Source organism: Culex quinquefasciatus, chromosome 2, assembly GCF_015732765.1.
Source record: "Culex quinquefasciatus strain JHB chromosome 2, VPISU_Cqui_1.0_pri_paternal, whole genome shotgun sequence".
Taxonomy (NCBI): domain Eukaryota; kingdom Metazoa; phylum Arthropoda; class Insecta; order Diptera; family Culicidae; genus Culex; species Culex quinquefasciatus.
The window spans coordinates 77,551,189-77,571,112 of NC_051862.1; the positions used below are offsets into that span (position 1 = coordinate 77,551,189).

General features: G+C 35.3%; 1 protein-coding gene across 5 annotated transcripts in view; it reads right to left on the reverse strand.

Moving 5' to 3' along the window:
• The window catches only part of LOC6048248 (zinc finger protein 768), a 68,577-nt gene that overhangs the window by 16,648 nt on the left and 32,005 nt on the right, over positions 1-19,924 (reverse strand). For 4 of the 5 annotated variants that reach the window (XM_038254969.1, XM_038254968.1, XM_038254967.1 and 1 more), the window contains exon 2: positions 17,328-17,365. The exons of the other annotated variant lie outside the window; for it this stretch is intronic. The gene's annotated coding sequence lies outside the window, so the exon portion shown is untranslated. The remainder of the gene's footprint in view (positions 1-17,327; positions 17,366-19,924) is intronic. 5 annotated transcript variants of the gene reach the window in all.

A 19,924-nucleotide genomic window follows, 5' to 3' on the forward strand; every position in this document is an offset into this window, starting at 1 on the left:
CATTTCAAATGAATGTTTGACCCTTTTGAAATTTTATTCTTCATTTCAAAATAAAAAAAACTATGTGTGCAATATCATAAACATATATTCTTCGGCGTGCCTTCCAATCAACGATGATGTAGGGAAGACAACCAAGCAATACGACTTGCTTGTCGCAATAAAATTCGACTTATATTTCTATCAAAAACTATACACATAAAAAAGCAAAACCCGCGTAGTAACGCTGCTCGAGATCGACTCTAATCACTTGACAAAATGACATAAAAGCACGATGAATTTTACAAAAAAAACCGCGTGGCATCATTGCTCACAATCGACCGAAGAAAGGACATAATTCTCGTTAATCACTCAAAAAATGAACGCCAAAAGCATAATCGATCCTGCCAAGCAAAGGCGTGGTCCCGCTGCCTGCAATCGACTCAAGAATGCGAAACATTACTGCCCACCATTGAAAAAACGGCTAATATCCATTTTTGGCAAAAATGAGATATTCGCACCAGGCGGTAGAGGATGTTCCAACGCATCTCCTGGAACTTGAATTTCACTGAAATAGTGTTTAGACTTAGCTGCCGATGCGAAAAACCAAACGGCTAATATGCCACTCTTATGGGAAATTGCCTTGACAGAGATTTTGTGACAAACACTAAAACGTGTTTTTCTCGGAATACTTGATTTGGCATAATAGCCGAATTTTCAAATATGGGCAGATTAGGCACACATATAAAAATCACTTTTCTCTACACAGAAAAAATGATGGTAATATTCATCAGGAAATGGTGTGTAAAAAAATGATTAATTTTACCCCAGAAAATTACGATTTTTTATCAATTTTTGATGAATATTCATCAGGTTCACATTTTTACACATTTTTTATGTAATATTACTCAAATAAAGAGGTAATATTCAACCCATCAAATTTTCAACATTCCAAAATTCAACTTTTTTTTTCTGTGTAAGAATAATTTTTTTTCCACCATTTCTAAAACAGGATTTTGAATAACAGCTTTTTGGAAATAATTGCATGTGCATTGTGCAACCTTAAAATTGTAACCAATTAACATTTTGAGTGATTTTTTTTTTGATTGACAAACTGTACAAAACCTGAAACAAGAATTCAAGTTATTTGTAAGTGATAAAAATCTCATGTTTTTTCCCTTTTTACTTCAAAAAAGTGTCACCCTTCGTCACCTAGTGTTGTGAAAAGAGATCGATCTTTCACCGGGCATTGGATGACGAATGTTTAATATTTATCCAATACATTTTTTTTTGTTTTCATCATTTATTGGCTCCTCACTGCCCGAAATAAATCCCGAATCCACCCTCACCAACATGATGCCGGTGCAGGTGCAGGTGCACCTTTGTTTGAAGCGTGTGTGTGCGTGGCAAATGAAAAATGAATCAAAATATGCACGCTGCCAGAATTTATGGAAAAAAAATATTTCAGTTCTTTCCTGGATCCAGTATCGCACACCGGTTGTCGTCGAGCAGAGCAGTTTCTGTTCGGCAGTCAGCCAGCAGCAGTTATGGAGTCATTAAAGTTTATATGTAAATATTAAATATTTGAAATGCACATGCGTATTCGGAGCATGGCAATTGCATTTCGGGTAGAATGCAACGACTAAAAAAGGAAACGAAAATAAAAAATACTTTTTAAAAGAGAGACAAAAATTTCCCATATTGGCAGTGACGGAGAGCTTTCGGGAATGATTCGTCAGAAACGACACCGGCGCACCACTACCTCGCCACTTTTGATATTGGGATTTTTGCTTCGGATGTGAGTGTCGTGTTAAAAAATAAGCTCATTTTATACCTTGGCTGATGGATTGGTGGCAGTTTGAAGTGAATTTGATGAAGAGTAGAGTTGTTTGGCATTTTTGCCTCCGTAAAACGATTTGAAGCAATGTGGATGCTAAAGTCATTTTCATCAATATTTAAATTTAAATTTTAATGAAAAGTTCACTTACGTTGACGTTACGTTAGACAGTGTTGACAGATCAGTGAACATTCCTAAAATACGTTATTTTAAATGGGACTTTTGATTTACAGAAATAATATAAAACCGCAACTCAAAATACTGTAGATTAACAGTCAAGCTTTATAGATAGTAAGTTAACAATAAATTTCATCTTACTTTTTACTGTTAAAAAAGTTACAAATTACCCCAGCGTTACATTCGAATGACGGTTCGAATGTTTTGACGCTGGGCTCGCTGGGGTGCATTGACTTTGACTTTGTCAGTTTTTGTAGCCACAGAATTTGATGAAATTGATGCGAGAGTGGGCCCAAAACATTGATTTTATAAAGTGGGGATGGGGTGGAAGTTCACGGACACAACTCCGAAAATTTTATTACACATTTGTTGGTGCTGCACGCGCCAGGTTCAAGCCCCAAACTGCAAAACGAGAGGAAATATGTTTCAAAGCTCATAACAAATAAATGGTCCTGTTGGAATGGTTGAGCCCTTTTTATTTATGCATAAACGTGGTGCATGATTTCTCAATGGTTTATGAATATTGAATAAATCGCGTCGTCAGAACTGCGTGCGCCAGCGCCTGATGAGTTGTTGATATGAAATTTGAATGTCATTTCGTACTGAAGGGAGGAAAAACATCCGGATGGCGATAAAAAAATGGTCCATTTCAGCCTTCAACGACCAATCGACGGGATCCCATTTGTTTGGATAGACTTTCGACCAGCACAAATATATATATAAAACATCAGCCATTCGGCAACCATTCGGAACCTTCCACAAATAGAGGCAGTGCGCGCGGGATGAAAAATAAATCACCTTTCATTTATAATGAAACATTATAAATCTTTGGAGTCTCGGTTTGAGATTAATGGCTCGGGCTAGAACGGAGAACCGTAATTCCTGGGAATGAATGCACTACACCATAATGGCTCAGCTCCCGACAGGCAGTGCATGTGCCTGGAATCCTTTTCGTGAGTTCTTTGGGTCTACAACTCAAGGAAATTGTTTGAAATATTGAAACAGACACAGGAAGTTATCTATGCGTTCCAGTTTTGCACGTGTTAGGCTGCGGGAGATGACTCTTTGTGAAATATGTATATCCGGTTCAAGGTTGATTAAACTTAAGTCCACTTAAAAATACTATATATGAGCGATTCTTAGATTGAATTAATGTTGAAAATGTAATATCATCATGTCAATTGATCATTATGCCAGATGGGAAACATAACTTTTTGTTTCAAGGTCCTAAATATTTCTAAGGAATGGGTAATTCTGGGGAATGACCCATCCTGAGAGTAGGATTCTTGGAAATGGCGCACTGTTTGTTTTAATCTAGATCTGATTTAATTTTTGTTGAATTCACACAAGCATGAAACAACAAAAAACTTTTTTCCTGATAAAATAACAAAGGATGTACAGCAATACCATTTGAAAAAAGCCTAAACCGAAAAAAAGTTATCCGATCGGGTTCAACATTTTTCTGGGAGTTCCTTGGCCAAAATAATTAGACCCGTATTTTTTTGTTTGGCCATTAGGGTGACCTACATCGTGCTAGGGTGGTTCGAAAAATGGCAATTTTCGTCATTTTTCGCAAAAACCACTTTTTCAAATAATCATATCTCCGCGTCGTTTCATCCGATTTTAGCTGTCTTAGACGCAAGAGAAAGGTGATTAGTTTGACTATTTGAGAAAAATAGTAAGAAATTCAAAAATCTAGCTTACCATTTGAAAAGGTCGTATGAAAACTTAAAATGACGTTTTGACCGTGTCTGGACCAAAGAGCCTATGTCTGAACATATTTTTATCGGATTCCTCGGAAAATTTCACTAACGCATCAAATAATCGGCGATGTCGAACCGTACGTTTCCAAGATATGATTTTTTTTAAAATAAAAACTGAGTTTTTCGACGCATCACGCGCAAAAACAGGAAAATGACGAAATCGGCAAAAAATAAACTTTTTTCACTAAAACTACGATAACTTTAAAAATTTAGCGATGACCTATACATGTTAGGGTACCAAAATTTGCGTATTTTAATTAACTGCAAATAACAAGTATCGTAAAACGGGGTGACTTTGATAGGTTTGAGATTTTTCCGTAAAATGAAAAGTGCAAATTAAATACGTACGGAATGGTCTGGAATTATATTGACCATGGCAGAGTAGAAAAAAAATGTTAGTTAGACCGTTGCAAATATTTTTCAAAATTTATGGTCCGAAAAATCATGAGGCAGAAATTTTTTTTTTTCAAAAATCTTCAAAATTTTTATGAAAATAGAAGTCAAATCAACGTAAAACAATCTAAAACGCATTTTTCTGCATTTATAATCATATTTAGCATGTTTGGGCTGGATTAAAAGTATTTTGAATTTTTATGAAATTCCAATGTACAGCACTGCAAAAACTTTCTTTTTGCAAAAAAAAATTTTTTTTTGTCAATTACGTATTTTGGAAACTAATGATTGCAAAACAACTGAGCAGGTGTTAATGTATTTTTAAACACTTTGCTAATTCAAATATTGAAACCATGGCTTGTAAATTCAATGTTTAAACTTTTTATATTTTTTTTTGATTTTGAATGGGGAAACGATATACATTTCGGATTCTTGAGACAAATTTCTACTTGGAGAAGGTAAAATAAATTTGTAGATAATAAATATCATGTGTTTTTGAAACATAAATCAAAAAAAAATCCCCGGATTTATAGGCATTTTCAGTTGAACAAATTTCTTTTAAAATGTGAAAACTTTGATTCGTGCTTCGAATTCAGATTAAAATGCATCGATAATTTTTAACAATATTACATTAAATTTATATATGTTTTGATAAAAAGCATATAAATTTAGTAAACAAAATATAAACATTGATTTTTCTTCCTAAAAACTATATAAACAACCATAGAGATGGTTTCTTAGACGTAAAAATATAGTTTGAGCACCTTAAATCTGATTTTAACAAGAAAAACTATGACTATCAAAGCCATCCCGGAATTCAAACTAAGAATTTTTAACGTAACTATTTTTTTAAACACTGATGAAAAAACTAAAAAAAAACAGTGCATGGACGTTGTATGGCCTACTCCATAACACGTTTTAAAAATAATTATCTTGAGAATAATAACAGTTAGAACATATTCCAAAAATTAATCGAAATCCTTACAATGTCAACCCAATTTACGATAGTACCTTTCTCGCAAAAAAGCGAATTTCTGGAAAAAATTTTTTTAGGGCAGTTTCATTACTGTGTGCCATTTTTTAATCATTTTATAGTGGTGAAATAAAATAAAAATAAGAATTACATTTTCTAAGCTAACAAACCACCCTAATGTCGAAAAATGCATCACGTGCTGTCAAAAACACACACACACGCACACACACACACACATTCCACAGCCCAATTTTGGTGCTCAACCTGTCCAAGATCAGCCGCGTAAGCCGACGACCATCGGCGGGTAATTCATGCTGGACCGTGAGAAAAATTCCCCGTACTGGACCAATCCACCCCGCCAAAAAGAAAGCGCATCGAATCATAAGTCCACAATGCAATGGACACAATGAATTCGGTGCGCTGTCCTTTAACAAAACTTCTCTTTATTTATTTTGTTGTTGTTACTTATTTTGCTGGTTGAACAAAAAGGTGATAAATCTACGCGTCGGTCGTAATTAATGAAGCGAGGATTAATTTTTAAGGATCCGCAAATTAGCTCGCTTATTGCCTGGATCGGACTGATAATTTCGCACAAAGAAAAAAAAAAAAGGTTCGCAACTGACCGGATCGCACTGCACAGCGGGTATTCCGTACTCTTTGCGCAGAAATACGGAAGGGTCAGTCCAGCAGCGCCACCGTCATCTGAAGTGACTCTTCCCACCGGGAAGTTCACAATTCGGCAGCCATGATGGTCAACAAAAAACAACATGAAAAACAATGTTCAATTTATCATCCGGAGTCAGCAGGCAAAAAAATCCATTAATTACGTACTATTTCATTAATTCACAAGTCGAAATATAATAAAAATGTGATTTTCAGTAGCATTCGACAAAAAACAGCATGTACGCGGGAGTTGTACGGAATTGATTGAACCAGCAGCCATGAGGATGGAAACCCATGCTTGCATGCAGATCTGAGGGCTTGGTCAGAAGCCCGTGTGAATCCTTTCACTGCATAGGATGTCCGTTATCAGTGCATGCCCTGCATGGGCCATTAGGGTGTAATATGGTTGTATGAAAAAAAAATTGTCCAAATCTAATGAGCACAGCAACTTTTTAGTTCCTTTTGGGGTCCTAAACAACTCCCAAAAGTTAGGGAACGAATGATTTAGTCCTAACTTTGCGCAAAGCGATTCAATTTTAAATGGGAATCTGTATGGGGAAATCCATTTTTTGGATTTTGATATTAATAAATTTCACGCATCACGTTGTACTTAAACCGGATTCATATTCGAATACTCTGAAAGATGCTCTACAACTTTCCGAAAACGCGTCTTCTTTCAGGGGCAAGTTAGCACCATACTCTCTTCGGTGGAGTCGGGTCTTTTTGGGAACCTGGAGTCGGAGTCGGAGTCGTCAAAACTCGAGCTGGAGCTGGAGTCGGAGTCGGAGTCGGCTAAATTTTATGAGCTGGAGTCGGAGTCGGAGCCGGAGTTGAAAATTTCTAATAAACCCGGAGTCGGTGCTGGAGTCGGAGTTATCTTAAATTCAATATAATTTTAAAACTTTTTTATTGTTCAGTTTTTGTTATAATGCCAATAAATTTACAAAACTTTTATGTACCTATTTTTTAAAAACCGCGTAATGATTTTTTTTCAGTTAATTTATGTGTTGGTTCGAGAGATTTATCAGGTGCCACTTTGTTTTTGAAGCAATTTCAATTTGGTTGGATAGCTCTGACTGTGTTATTTCAATAACCCATGTTTATAATTTCATCACTCATAAAATAATAAACAATTTAAATTGTGAACGTTTTTTTTTAATATTCAGTTGATGCTTGACTTTTGCTTGTCATTATGAATTCTTTCAATTCAAATTCCACCAAATTTCACCTAAACAAAGAATCACTATTAGTACTTAACTAACTTTTTTTTAAACATTGGTAAAATTGGATTGAGTTAGGAGCGAGTGCTTAGCCTGCCAAACATACGAGAATTTCCCCTATATCAATCGATTTCTTGGAACTCAACATGCTCATTTTGTATATAAATAAAAAAAAACCAAAGGTCGTGTTATCAATATTTGAAACTGACAAAAAAATGTCAAAAATAAATTGCAACTGATTTTGAAATCATAATTGAATATATAAAATTTCTCGATTTCCTTAATGTTTACTATTTCTCTACAAAAATCTAAAAGTGTGGATCCTTACAAATATCGTTGAACAAATCTAAAAATTTCTCTCGTTTCTCTTTGTTTCGTCGTTCTAAATGAAAAAATGACCCTTCTGGGTCAATGTAGATTCGAAAAGTACATTAAATTTCCCATAAAATAACATGTTCTAAATTTTTTCACAATTGAGTAACGGAAAATGGCAGAGTTTTTAAAACTTTTTTGATGTTTTTTCGAAATGCCGATTACGCCATCGAATCGGGCGTCTAATTTTATAAAAAAAAGTCTCCAAATTTCTATCTGATCACCGTTTCAGGCTGAAAATGATTGAAAAACACCTCTTTTTTCGCATGTTCAAAAATGGAAGGGGTCGTACCGCCCCTCTGTCACGAGATATCAAAAAATGGACGTCAGATTCGTGATCAAGGATAAAAGTTAGCCCTTAGGACAAAGTTTCACGCAAATCGAAGAGGGGTCGGGGCAACTGATGTGTGAGTTACAGTCGACTGTCTGGATGTCAATATCCAAGGGACCATCGAGGAAGAGAATCATTAGTTTACAGAACGATACAAAATGAAGACTCGATTGAATTTTTTTTTCTTGATACCCAGCTATGGGAGAGAATCATGGCAACGTCCATCAAACAAAAACATACTAATGTCAAACACCCTTCAAAGCTTCGTTTCGCCAAGAAAAATGTCTATGCAAGCCATGAGAAAGTGAAATTATTGACAACCGGAAGAGATTTTTAAAGCAAACAGAATCCAAGGGACCGTCGAGGAAGAGATCCTTCAAGCAAGGGAAAATATCGAGGAATGAAGATAATTGAAGTATGCAGATTGAAGGGACTAAAGAATTCATCGATAGATGGAGAATTATTGATATCGAGAAGATCGACAGCCAGAGAGTCGACTGTAGTAGAGAATCACCCAAAATAGTTACGCAAACTGTTTATTTTAATACCAGGTGACTTTGATAGTTACTTAGTGTCTTACAAATTACAGCCTAAATGTAAGCAAAATGAACAATTGTTCATACAAAAAAAACGTTTTTGTATGGAGCGTGGACAATCGCCAGACAATCGGAGTCGGCTAGAATTGGCAGGCCGGAGTCGGAGTCGTATGAAGCTGCAAGCCGGAGCCGGAGTTGGAGTCGGAGTCGGCTTAACTCAGAAAGCTGGAGTCGGAGTCGGAGTCGTCTAAAACATGACTCGACTCCGCAGCCCTGTGTTTAGGACCCCAAAAGGAACTAAAAAAATGCTGTGCGGTAAAATCGATTTTGATATTATTTTAGATGTACATAATTTTTTTAAGATGGCTATAACATCAATGTTGACGATGTTACAAAATGGGTTTCTTTGGCAATCAATGCTTTTTTACTAAAAATTGGCAATAAAGTTGTCAATTTTGAGAAAAAAAAAGCTTTGGACTGGAAGAAAAAAATATCTTCTCCTTTTCTTCTTCTTCCCTCTCTCCTCCTTTCGGGGGCGATTGCTGTGTGAGTTAGCTTGGAATTACCCATACAGTTTGTAGAATTGATATTTTTGGAGATTTTTTAGATTATGAACAAGTAAGGATAATCAGATAAATCTATTTTTAATAAAGTGACAATTGTTTTTTCATTGGTAGACGCCAGCTTGACCCCAAAAAAATATCAAAGAATCACGCAAAAAAGGGACCAGATCCTGTCGAACCACGAGTGGATGTGTCAATTAAGCAAAACATGTGCCGCCAGCCAGCTTCGGTTCGGTTTCTTTTTCGCCCGTAAGGATCCCCAGCCCTGTCCGGTTTCGTCGTGCCGTGTTTGAAGTGTGCCGCCCAATTAATCCTGGTCCAGCAGCAGTCGTCCAAGCCAGCACACGCTCAAGTGTTTTTATCATGTGTCCGCATCAGCCGCGACCTGCAAAGTGCGTGTCCACCCCTCCCTCAAAAAAAAAACCTTCGACCGCCCCGTTTTGCTCAGGCCGTGGCGTTATTGTTCGAGGCAACAAGTTCAACATTTTACGGGCCCATCGCTGGGTCCTTTTGTCTGGCGAGGTGCCTGTCCTGACCGAGCAATAACTTAATCCGATGGAGTTTGGCCGGAGACGTCGATTTTCTTTCGTTTTTTTTTCGGGTTGAGATGGCACCAAACCGCCGGTCTTGGCCGCGGAGGAAAGCATTAATCAAGATACATAATTACCACGATTCGGCTGTCACGAGAAATTTATACCACCATGGACCGGGTTGTCCGAAGTCAGAGCGCAGAGTGGAGAGGTCGGTACCGTGAAAGGGAGTGAAATTGAACTCAACCCAGTTTTTTTTGGGTCAACCTGCCTTAGCTTTTTTTTTAAAAATTCGCTGTCATGAGCATGAGCATGAGCAGAGCATGAGCATGGTTGACTGCCAATGAGCTGCTACTCCGTTATTGACAGATCAGCTGAAGTGGGAGCCAACCATCCGTTCACTGTTTAACCTCTGAAGATCCCTACTTTATTAGTCAATACCGGCGCCCTCCCAAGAAGCCTGCAGTTCACCGAAAGGGAGGAATGTTAGTCCGATAGTTGAAGTTGCACATAATTTTTCGGTATATACTTGTTGATACCGCTTGAGACCGTTGAATCCACAGCATCTCCTTCAAGCATCACGTGATTAATTTTTTTTCTGGGTTAGTAGGATAAGGTATTGGCTTTTCGATGCCTCCCGAGCTACGACGCTATGGGGAGGACTTTCATAACAGACCCGTCGGCGAGCCTTCCGAGCAACGATGCTATGGGAAGGTCTATTTGATTAACACACAAAGTCACTCACACACAATTATTTCACTCCACTATTAATTAATCCAAAATGTCAGTACGTCTTTCGATCATTATATAGAAATGGCTTTTTCACCATAAAAAATAAAACCTTATTCAAAAAATAATACACAATTTACCCGACGCCGTGCCTTCCGATCAACGATGATATAGGAAGGGCTTTGAAAATCACAAAACAATTAATTAATCACAAAAAAATCATAAAAAACACCAATTACTCAACGAAAATTACGCTCAAGACACAAATAATTCCATAAGTCATGCTTTTATTCGATTACTACAATCACTCACTCCTAACGAACAGCGACACAAAAGCACAAAAAAAAAATTAACCTGAATAATCACGACTTCGCGTCCCCACTTCCAGCGCACCAATCTTTTTTTTTAAATTCGCTGTCATTTAAAAAATAAAATAAAAATATTACAGTAATTATTAAATTTTGATGATTGAAAATATTCATATTTAAAATATAAACATACAACAAGTTTCGTCAAAGAGATGAGAAATACTCTTTGGTTTCGTTTTAAAACATCATAGCTTTGAATATAAAAAATATATTTTGACCTTGACTAGAGCCGAAGGACAACACTTTAAATTTCAATGGCAGAAATAAGAGGACTTAAGCTTAACTAATTTTCAAAATATGTTAGCTTAAAGTATTACAAAATGATTTATAATTTATTTAAGTTATTATAATATTTTTCATTTTAGTACGTAAACTAAGGGGGAAGGGGAACATTTTTTCGAACAACTTAAAAAATTTAATGGACATAGAAGTCTTATTAACTGAAAACAATTTTGTTTGCATTGATAATCAAATTAAGCATGTTTTGGCATGATTAAAAATATTTAGAATGTTTAATACTTAATCAATACTTAGATATTTTGGAGACTAATGCTAACAAAACAACTGGGTAGGTGTATAATGCATTACAATTTGTGAAGTTTTTTTTCAATGAAAATGTGAACTTTAGGTAATAATAAAATAAAATAAAAAAATAAACAAGGTTCTTTAGAAAAATATTGAATTGCATTTTTTTTTAAATTCAGTTTATGAGAAATCCCAAAAAAATAACATTTTCGAAAAACCCAAGTAACAACACCTCACGGTGCCCAATTCAACGCAATGGTTTGTTTCACGTGGAACTCCGTGCCTGCTAAGATCTGCTTTTTACGATCGCCCACACGTCTCATTCTTTATTGTTGTAGCTCGCGTATATTCTTCTTTTTACACTCAGTAACACCTGAGGCATCATCAGCACCTGAGGGGAGGACAAATTCAGCGTGTGTTGCACTTTTTCAGAGTGCAACGAATTTCACGGCCTTGCCTTGCGGATTGACACCGGCCCCGGCGGTGGCGTACTTTAAGCGGATTTATTGGTCCCACGGACTCTCTGTCTGTCTCTGCTGGGCAGATGGTTGAATGGCTCAATTTAATCCTTTTTGGGAGACGCGGGCGCGCTTAATGGAACCCTTCAGTCAATCTTTTGCTGATAGGCGGCCGGAGAGTGATGGCCGAGCTTTCGTGTCACCTTCGACATAATTCCGTTGATAAATCGAAACTTTTAAGAGTTTATGGTAAGACGGCGCGACAAACCGAAAAAAATAATATTTGATTACATCCTTATGCTAATATCCTGGAATACAGTTATGTTTCTCGGCAACTTCCGATGCTATCAACCCCCGGCGCATAGCATAACACATAACGGATGCACATAAAGCATAGAATACATAACGTGGCACGTCCGATTTTTTTTAGAAAAGACCGTGACCATACATCTCCACAGCAACAGAGTAAAGTTTGGTACATATTTCCAAGTTTGTTTTGGCTACCCTGCTTGCTTGCTGCACATGCACCTTGCACATAGGACAAAAAGTGCCGATGACGCGCGCTGAAGCTGCCCTTGTTTCGTTCTAGTTTTTGAACACAAGAAACAGACGCAGAGCAAAAATCTGAATGGAATTCAAATTGGGTCGACATTGCATTGGGGAGGTTTTGTTTTTCTCGAAAATCGGCCTTTTGGACGACGACGACGTCACGAGTGAGTGAGTGCGAAAGACATGACTCTTCTCGGCCATCACTGAATGGGGGAGGACCGGAATATCTAGGCCATGACACGCCGGTGACCTCCGGTCTAGGGAGAGTGTCGTCTATCTTTCGTGGCAAACGGTGACATGGTGGTCAAGGTTAATTTTGAACAAATTGAAAGTACCGTAAACTGGGGTAACAGTGACTTGGCTAGTAACATCTCAACAAGTATTTTCTATCAAATTTTGAAGAAGTTGAAAAGTTAGTTAACTTTATCTCTGTACATCAACTATGTTTTTGTTACACGCATGTTTGTATCTGCAAAACTACGATAACTATCTTAATATTTTGTTTAACTCGCTTTCGGGGTCGGTGGTGTAGTGGAAACCGTGATTCCCTCTCACCCAAGTTGGCCTAGGTTCGGTTCCAGTCTTGTATTGACTATGAGTAGCTGGTGAACGACAATATGCCAAAATTCGTCCGATAAAAATACAAACATATACAGATACAATTCAGCACGGTACTGAAAAGTTGAACTGTTCAGCACTAAAAACAGTGCAAAAAGTATTACTTTTCAGCACTATTTTTTGGCATGGAAAATTATGCCGTTTCGTCTCTCCTGAAGGACAGGAAAAGTTGACAGTTTCACAGGGAAATTGCAGAAAGATTGTTTTTAAACTCTCAAGATATTCTCTACAAAAATAATTTCAAATCAGGAATTATTATACAATTTTTCACCATGAGCAAAAACTTCTGTATTCAATTGAATTGAATAAGAGTTATTTATAAAGATATTAAAATATCTTTAAAATTTCTTGGCAATTTTGAAAGATTTGCAGTCCAAGTTACAGCAAACAAACTGAAAAAAGAAACATCAAACCGTTGTAAAGTCACGGCACAAAATGTCAAAGACATTTATATTGATATTAAAAACTATTACAATGTGCGTAATTAATTATGCATGTGTAAGTGACCAAATTTGTTACACAGTTTTCTCAGCACTGGCTCAACCGATTTTGGTCAAATTTGGAATTCGATATTGATTTTTATGAAGTTTCGTAGTTCAAAAGTAATGTATAAAAATTTGTGTCCACACATACTAAAACACCAATTTTTGATAAAGAGTGAGGGAGGCTCCAACCACATAGGTGGATTAAGTTAACTTTTACATCAAATGGCACCTACCCATCTTTAACAAAATATTTTGTAACAATACCATATGCAATTGAGCAGTTATCATCGAATTCCGGAAAAAGGTTTTTTTGATTTGGCTCAATTTTTGTGATGGCCAATGACAAAACAGCCATTTTGTGTCATTGGTTCACCCATACAAGTCTCCATACAATTTTGGGATTTCTTCGGCAAAGTGATAGTTTATGATAATGACGATGACAGGAAAATCAGGAAAAATAGGTACATGGATCTTTTTTACAAGAAATCAATTTTCCAAAATCTATATTTTTTTATTTAATCCGCTCTATCTCAGCAACCAGCAAACTTTCTTTGTTTTAAGCCCAATTTGAGGACATTTTCTGAACTTTTCGAAAAAAAATAATAATTTAGAAATGGTTATTCTTGGGCACTGTTTAAAGCTGCAAATTTTAGTTAAAATCAAATTTAATATTCCATATTTATCAAAATTTCTTTAAAATATTTTTTCCAATTCCGTCGTGAAACTTCTTACTTTTCCTGTCATTCTTGACCGATGAAATAGCCTACTTTTCTGTACCAAAAATAACAGAATCGAATAGCAACACTTTTCAAAATAAATGCTGAAAAGTTCTACTTTTCAGTACTTGTTTCGAAAAGTAACACTTTTCAACATTTTTTTATTTAAACGATTTATTGACAAAATATATGAAAATTTGACAGAAAATTTCACTCATTGTGTGTTTTTTGGAATTGCAAAAAATGTTGTATGGAACTCGTTGCAAAACTTGATTTTTTCAGCACTCTTCGTATTTATCGAACTCGGTGAACCTCGTTGGATAAATGTACGACTCGTGCTGAAAAAATCCTCTTTTTGCAACTTGTTGCATAAACTACTATTTGGTGATTTTTAATTTCACTTTTTGTCACTAAAACTAGATTTGCAAAAAAACACTATTTTTATTTTTTTTTTTATATGTTTTAGAGGACATCAACTTTTCAGAAATTTCCAGAATGGGCAAAAAATCTTTGACCGAGTTATGATTTTTTGAATCAATACAGATTTTTTCAAAAAATCGAAATATTGATCGCAAAAAAATTTCACCTTCATTTTTCGATGTAAAATCGAATTCGCAATCAAAAAGTATTTTAGTGATTTTTTGATAAAGTGCACCGTATTTATAGGCATTTTTAGGTAACTTTTTTGAAATATTTTTGAAAAGCTAAAAAAATTCTCTATATTTTGCTTTTTTGAACTTTGTTGATACGACCCTTAGTTGCTGAGATATTGCCATGCAAAGGTTAAAAAACAGGAAAATTGATGTTTTCTCAGTCTCCCCAAACATCCCACCATTTTCTAATGCCGATATCTCAGCAACTAATGGTCCGATTTACAATGTCAAAATATGAAACATTCTTTCCGATCCGTTCGAAAAAAATATTTAAAAAATTTAAAATCAAGACTAACATTTCAAACGGGCCAAACATTCAATATTACGCCCATTTGAAATGTTAGTCTTGATTTAAAATTTTTGAAAATATTGTTTTCGAAAAGATCGGAAAATTTTACGAATGTTTCATAGCTTTACATTGTAAATCGGACCATTAGTTGCTGAGATATCGACATTAGAAAATGGTGGGTTGTTTGGGTGAGGCTTAGAAAATATCAATTTTCCTGTTTTTTTTTATCCTTTGCATGGCAATATCTTAGCAACTAACGGTCGTATAAACAAAGTTCAAAATAGCAAAATATAGAGAATTTTCTCAGCTTTTCAAAAATATTTTTTTCAAAGGTGGGCAAACATGGGCACTAATTTTACAAAATGAAAAACTGCGGCTATTTTAAAAAAAGTAACTAAAAATGCCTGTAACTTGAAAACGGTGCACTTTATCAAAAATTTACTAAAGTACTTTTTGATTGCAAATTCGATTTTACATCGAAAAATGAAGTTGAAAAATTTTTGCGACCAATATTTCGAATTTTTGAAAAAATCTGTATTGATTCAAAAAATCATAACTCGGTCAAAGATTTTTTGCCCATTCTTGAAATTTCTGAAAAGTTGGCATTTGATGTCCTCTAAAATATATATAAAAAAATAAAAATAGTTTTTTTTGCAAATCAAGTTTTAGTGACAAAAAGTGAAATTAAAAATCATCAAAATTTTTTTTTACCGTTTATCATTTTTTTTCAGTGTAGTCCATATCCATACCTACAACTTTGCGGAAGACACCAAATCGATCAAAAAATTCCTTCAAAAGATACAGATTTTTGAATTTTCACATATCCTTTTTGTATGGACAGCTGCCAAATTTGTATGGAAAATTATATGAACGAACTAATGATGCAAAATGGTTCCTTTGGGCATACCGAAGGCACCAAAAAAGTTTCAGCTGGATTAAAAAATACAAAAATTAAAATTAAAGAAAAAAGACCGATTTGGTAGAGAACTGCTCACTTCTCTTTTTTTCTGAATAAGATACATAAAAACATAAATATAATCTTGATATCAAGCCTATTCAGATGACCAATACTTGCAAAATAAATTGAAATCCGTTCAATGTCATCTCGGTTAACATCTTATGTTTTCCGTTGAAATACGAATGTAATTAAATAATCAAGAAATACTTTAAAGGTTAAAATATTAAAAATATTTGTAAAATAAAAATGATCATGTGATATAATTTGAAAGGGTCATATAAACATAGAAAATCACATAGCTTAAAGGCCTTGTAGAAAACATTGAATTCATTTGTTTTAGTAACAAATTTCTTTTCTTTTTATTCAACAAATCAACAAAACTGATCTCGAGGGGACTACCCTGCAGAAAAAAATATTAACCTTGGTCCGGATTTTCAACCCAAGTCACTCGCTCTGTTGCGACTTTGGGCCTGCTGAAGGATGGGATTTATTTACTTTGAAAACGTGCATGGGATCAACATTTTTTATTCGAATCTTGAACTGAACCGGGGGAGAAGGTAATAACAAAAAGATTCAAGCAATTGAGAATAATCACGAAGTAGTTTTGTAAGCCTCGGTAGAGGTTGCGATAGTTGACCTTATTTAAGTAAAAAAAATCAGATAATTAACAAAAGAGAAAAAATCCAAAAATTGACCTCACATTTTAAAATCGGATAACAACTTAATTAAGCAATTCCTGCACTAAAGTACACTATTTATGGGGTCCGTTTAAATTAACAAACATTAAAAGCGAAATTTAACACACATTTCGAAGAGATATAGTCCCAAAGAGTCGCACAGGTTCACGCTGAACTCGCGCGGAGAGGTCGGCCGCCGGCGCTCGCGAGCAGTCGCATGCAAATTATAAACACAAACAAAAATAAGAATCAAAATAAACGACACTGTTTACGTTGGGAGTGTGAGTGCGTGTGCGCGAAGGTGTGGGTGGAATATAAAATCTCAAGAAAGAGCGTAAAAATGCCTGCCAGTCGAGGTGACCAGAAGAAGAGTGAGCAAATCGCGCGTAAAATAAGGAAAAGAAATACTGTTTTGAGGAGGAAAGGAGAAGAAATAAAATCTATAAATATATGCGCAAAATGCAGCCAAGTTCTTGCAAGTTCAACCGAGTATGTTGTCCAAGATCAGTGTTTTTGGCACGCAATGTTATGAACTTGTAGACAGCGTGTGATGCGGCGATCGTTGGATCGCGCCAGAAAAACAGCTGACCGAAAGTGAATTTGTAAACATTCATAAAAGTGTATTCGAGGATATGTTGGTTGATATTGTTAATTCATTTAATTTTTTTTAATTAGCTCCTATAAACATATGATACACAATAGTTTATATGACCTTTAAAAAACTCTAGATATTAGCCATTTATGCGAAAATGGAGTCAGTTGAACCCAAGAATAAATTCCATAAGGCATCACGATCATCAAAACTAGAGCCGGTACGAATAGGTAACAGCCACTGGCCACCAACGGCGCCCGCCATGGCAGTTTGTAGACCTCGGAGGGATGGGACTTTTTATTACTTTTTATTACTTTTTCTTATAGAGGATATGATATCTATTGAAAAAAATTTAAATAACAATAATAATACTTACAAGGTTTCAATGTTGTTTTCTTCTTCAATAGTTTTTTACTGTAAAAAATGAAAATAATAAAACAATTATTTAAAAATCCAATTGACGAGTTGGGTCAGATTGGGTCATACCAATTTCAGCATTTTCATAGGACCCAATCTCCCCCTTCAAGACCCAATGTTACCCCTGAAGACGATAGATTTTTTATGTTCTTTGTTGTGCTTTGGATTTTCAATGAGTCTCCTATAAATATATTTTTTACTTATCTTTTATATAACATGGCTTAAAAAGTTTAAAAAATGTAATTGGAAATGTCAAAATGAAAAACGGCATCGAATAAAATGACATCCAGTCAACATTAAACTTTATGTAAGTTTAGAATTTGATGTTTTATCTTAAAAATATTTTACGAGTTATCTTTAAGTCACTACCGCAACTGAGGAAAATCAGGAATACAATCGGAATAACAGTATGTAACTTTAGAGCAATAAATCGGTGTTCTAATTATTTATTACCGACTTTATTACCGAATTTCGGTCATCTTCAGTTTACCGAACTGTTCAGTAGTTAAAAAATTCGGTAAACTTTACCGAATTCGGTAAAAAAATCTAAGTCTGTGGCTTAGCTTTATATTTCTTTCTTATTCCACCCATGTGCTTTATTCAAATGTCTAAGATACACGGGGTAAATTCGGACAGCTGTTTTAGCCTTGTTACTACTACAAACACAGCACAAAAAAAATGCATCGTTTTTCCACTTTTAAGCTATTAAGTGCTCTAGAAACTACTGTACACTTCCAGTTTTCTATCGAATTCGATAATCATACCGATTTTTAAACTGCTCAATAGTTCGGTAAACTGTAAACTACCGAATTTGGAAAAATCTTACCGAAATTCGGTAAAAAAGTTGATTATTGTTCATCTTACTACCGCTTTTCGGTATAATTTAATTCACTTTGACAGATGGTTTACCGTTCTAAACATTACCGATTTTTTAACTACTGAATTCGGTAAAAAAAATCTAAGTGAGTATTCCTCGAACCTTGACCCCACTCATTCGACAACTCAATTTCACTGAGTGACGCTGTGCACCCCCTCCCTCACTACCGGAAAAGAGAGTCAGTTTTTCATCTCTTTTTTCCTCTCTCACCTTGCTCCACCAACACTCATGCAACAGTGTGTGTGCCGTCATCAGTGATGATTGTTATTTTTGGCGTGTTCGCTCGGGCTTTTCTTCTCCATGTCATTTTTTATCTACTCCAGCACAACTTTTTTCGGGTTCTTTATTTTTTTTTAGATTTTCTAGGATTAAATAAAAAAATACAACAATACTTTTTTTTACATTTAATTTTTATAAATGAAGTTATAAGATCAAAAGCATCACATTTACCACTCTTACATTTTGTGGTTGTATTAGAAGTGTTGCTGGTAGTTGTGAGCCAAAAGACATGGCAAACTTTAGAAGGGGGATGCATTGAATTTCGGCTTTCCTCTTTGACCCTACCCCAACATGTTTTACGTTTCCTCGTGGAGATTCTACATTAAATTTAAGGTTGGGGGTGGAAAATGTTAAGGCATGATTCTTTAAGAATTTGTTGCACTATTTTATGGAAAAGACCTTTTTTCCATTATATTGTATTGTTACCGAATAATTTCCAACTCTTTTTTCATTCTAAATGTCAACACCAGATTAAATTAGATATTATGAACATTATGAATAAATCAAATGCACCAAGTCATCGTATGAATTCGCAGTAAGCAACGAACAAAAAAGTCATGAAAAAGTTACGGATGCATTCCAGCCAAGCAGCTTTGCACTAGAAGCCAGTTTCGCAATAAACAACATTGAAACGTGTGTGAAATGTCTGCAGTGGTTCCTAAACTCGATTAATTTCTGGTTGACTTGGAAAGTGGCAAATAGTTGTTTTGTTTTTTGTTGATTGTTGTTATTAAGTTATTTAAAAAATACCCAAATTTAATGTTATTTCTAAAATTTGTCTTATGTTTAAGCTCCCCTGAAAACCAAAAAAATGCCAATAATGCATTTGTTTGGGATCAACGTTCCTTTTTCTGTGTTTTGTTTCTTCGCCACTTCACGTTCTTTGCGACTCCTCTGTTCCTTGAAGTTCATGTGGCTAAACTGAGATTGCTGGACGGTCTTTTGGGGAGTCTTAATTATACTGGTTTTGTTAGCCTCGATGGCTTCAACCGCGACGACGACGACGACCGGTAGTCAACGAAACTTTTGTTGGGGCTTAGCGTCAATGGTTTGCAGCTTTTTACAGCTTCGGGTTGTTTTGTAGTATCTTCTTAGAATCAAATTAGATTTCATATCATCAGGTCAGATTTGATAAAATAAAAGAATCTTATAAATCTGTTTAAATTTTTGAATATTTTGAAATATACTAAATGTGTCGAATCTTTTGAATGTCTTAATGCCAAACGCCAAACGTTTGAACCTCTTTGAAATTGTGAAAAGCATTAATTTATAACTAGAAATATCATGATAAAAAACATCAAAACCGATAGGGTTATTTTCAGTCTGATCGATGATTTCTTTCGATTAACAAAAATATGGCCACATTTCACTTAAAAGCTTTAAAAACATTGCCTTTTTTT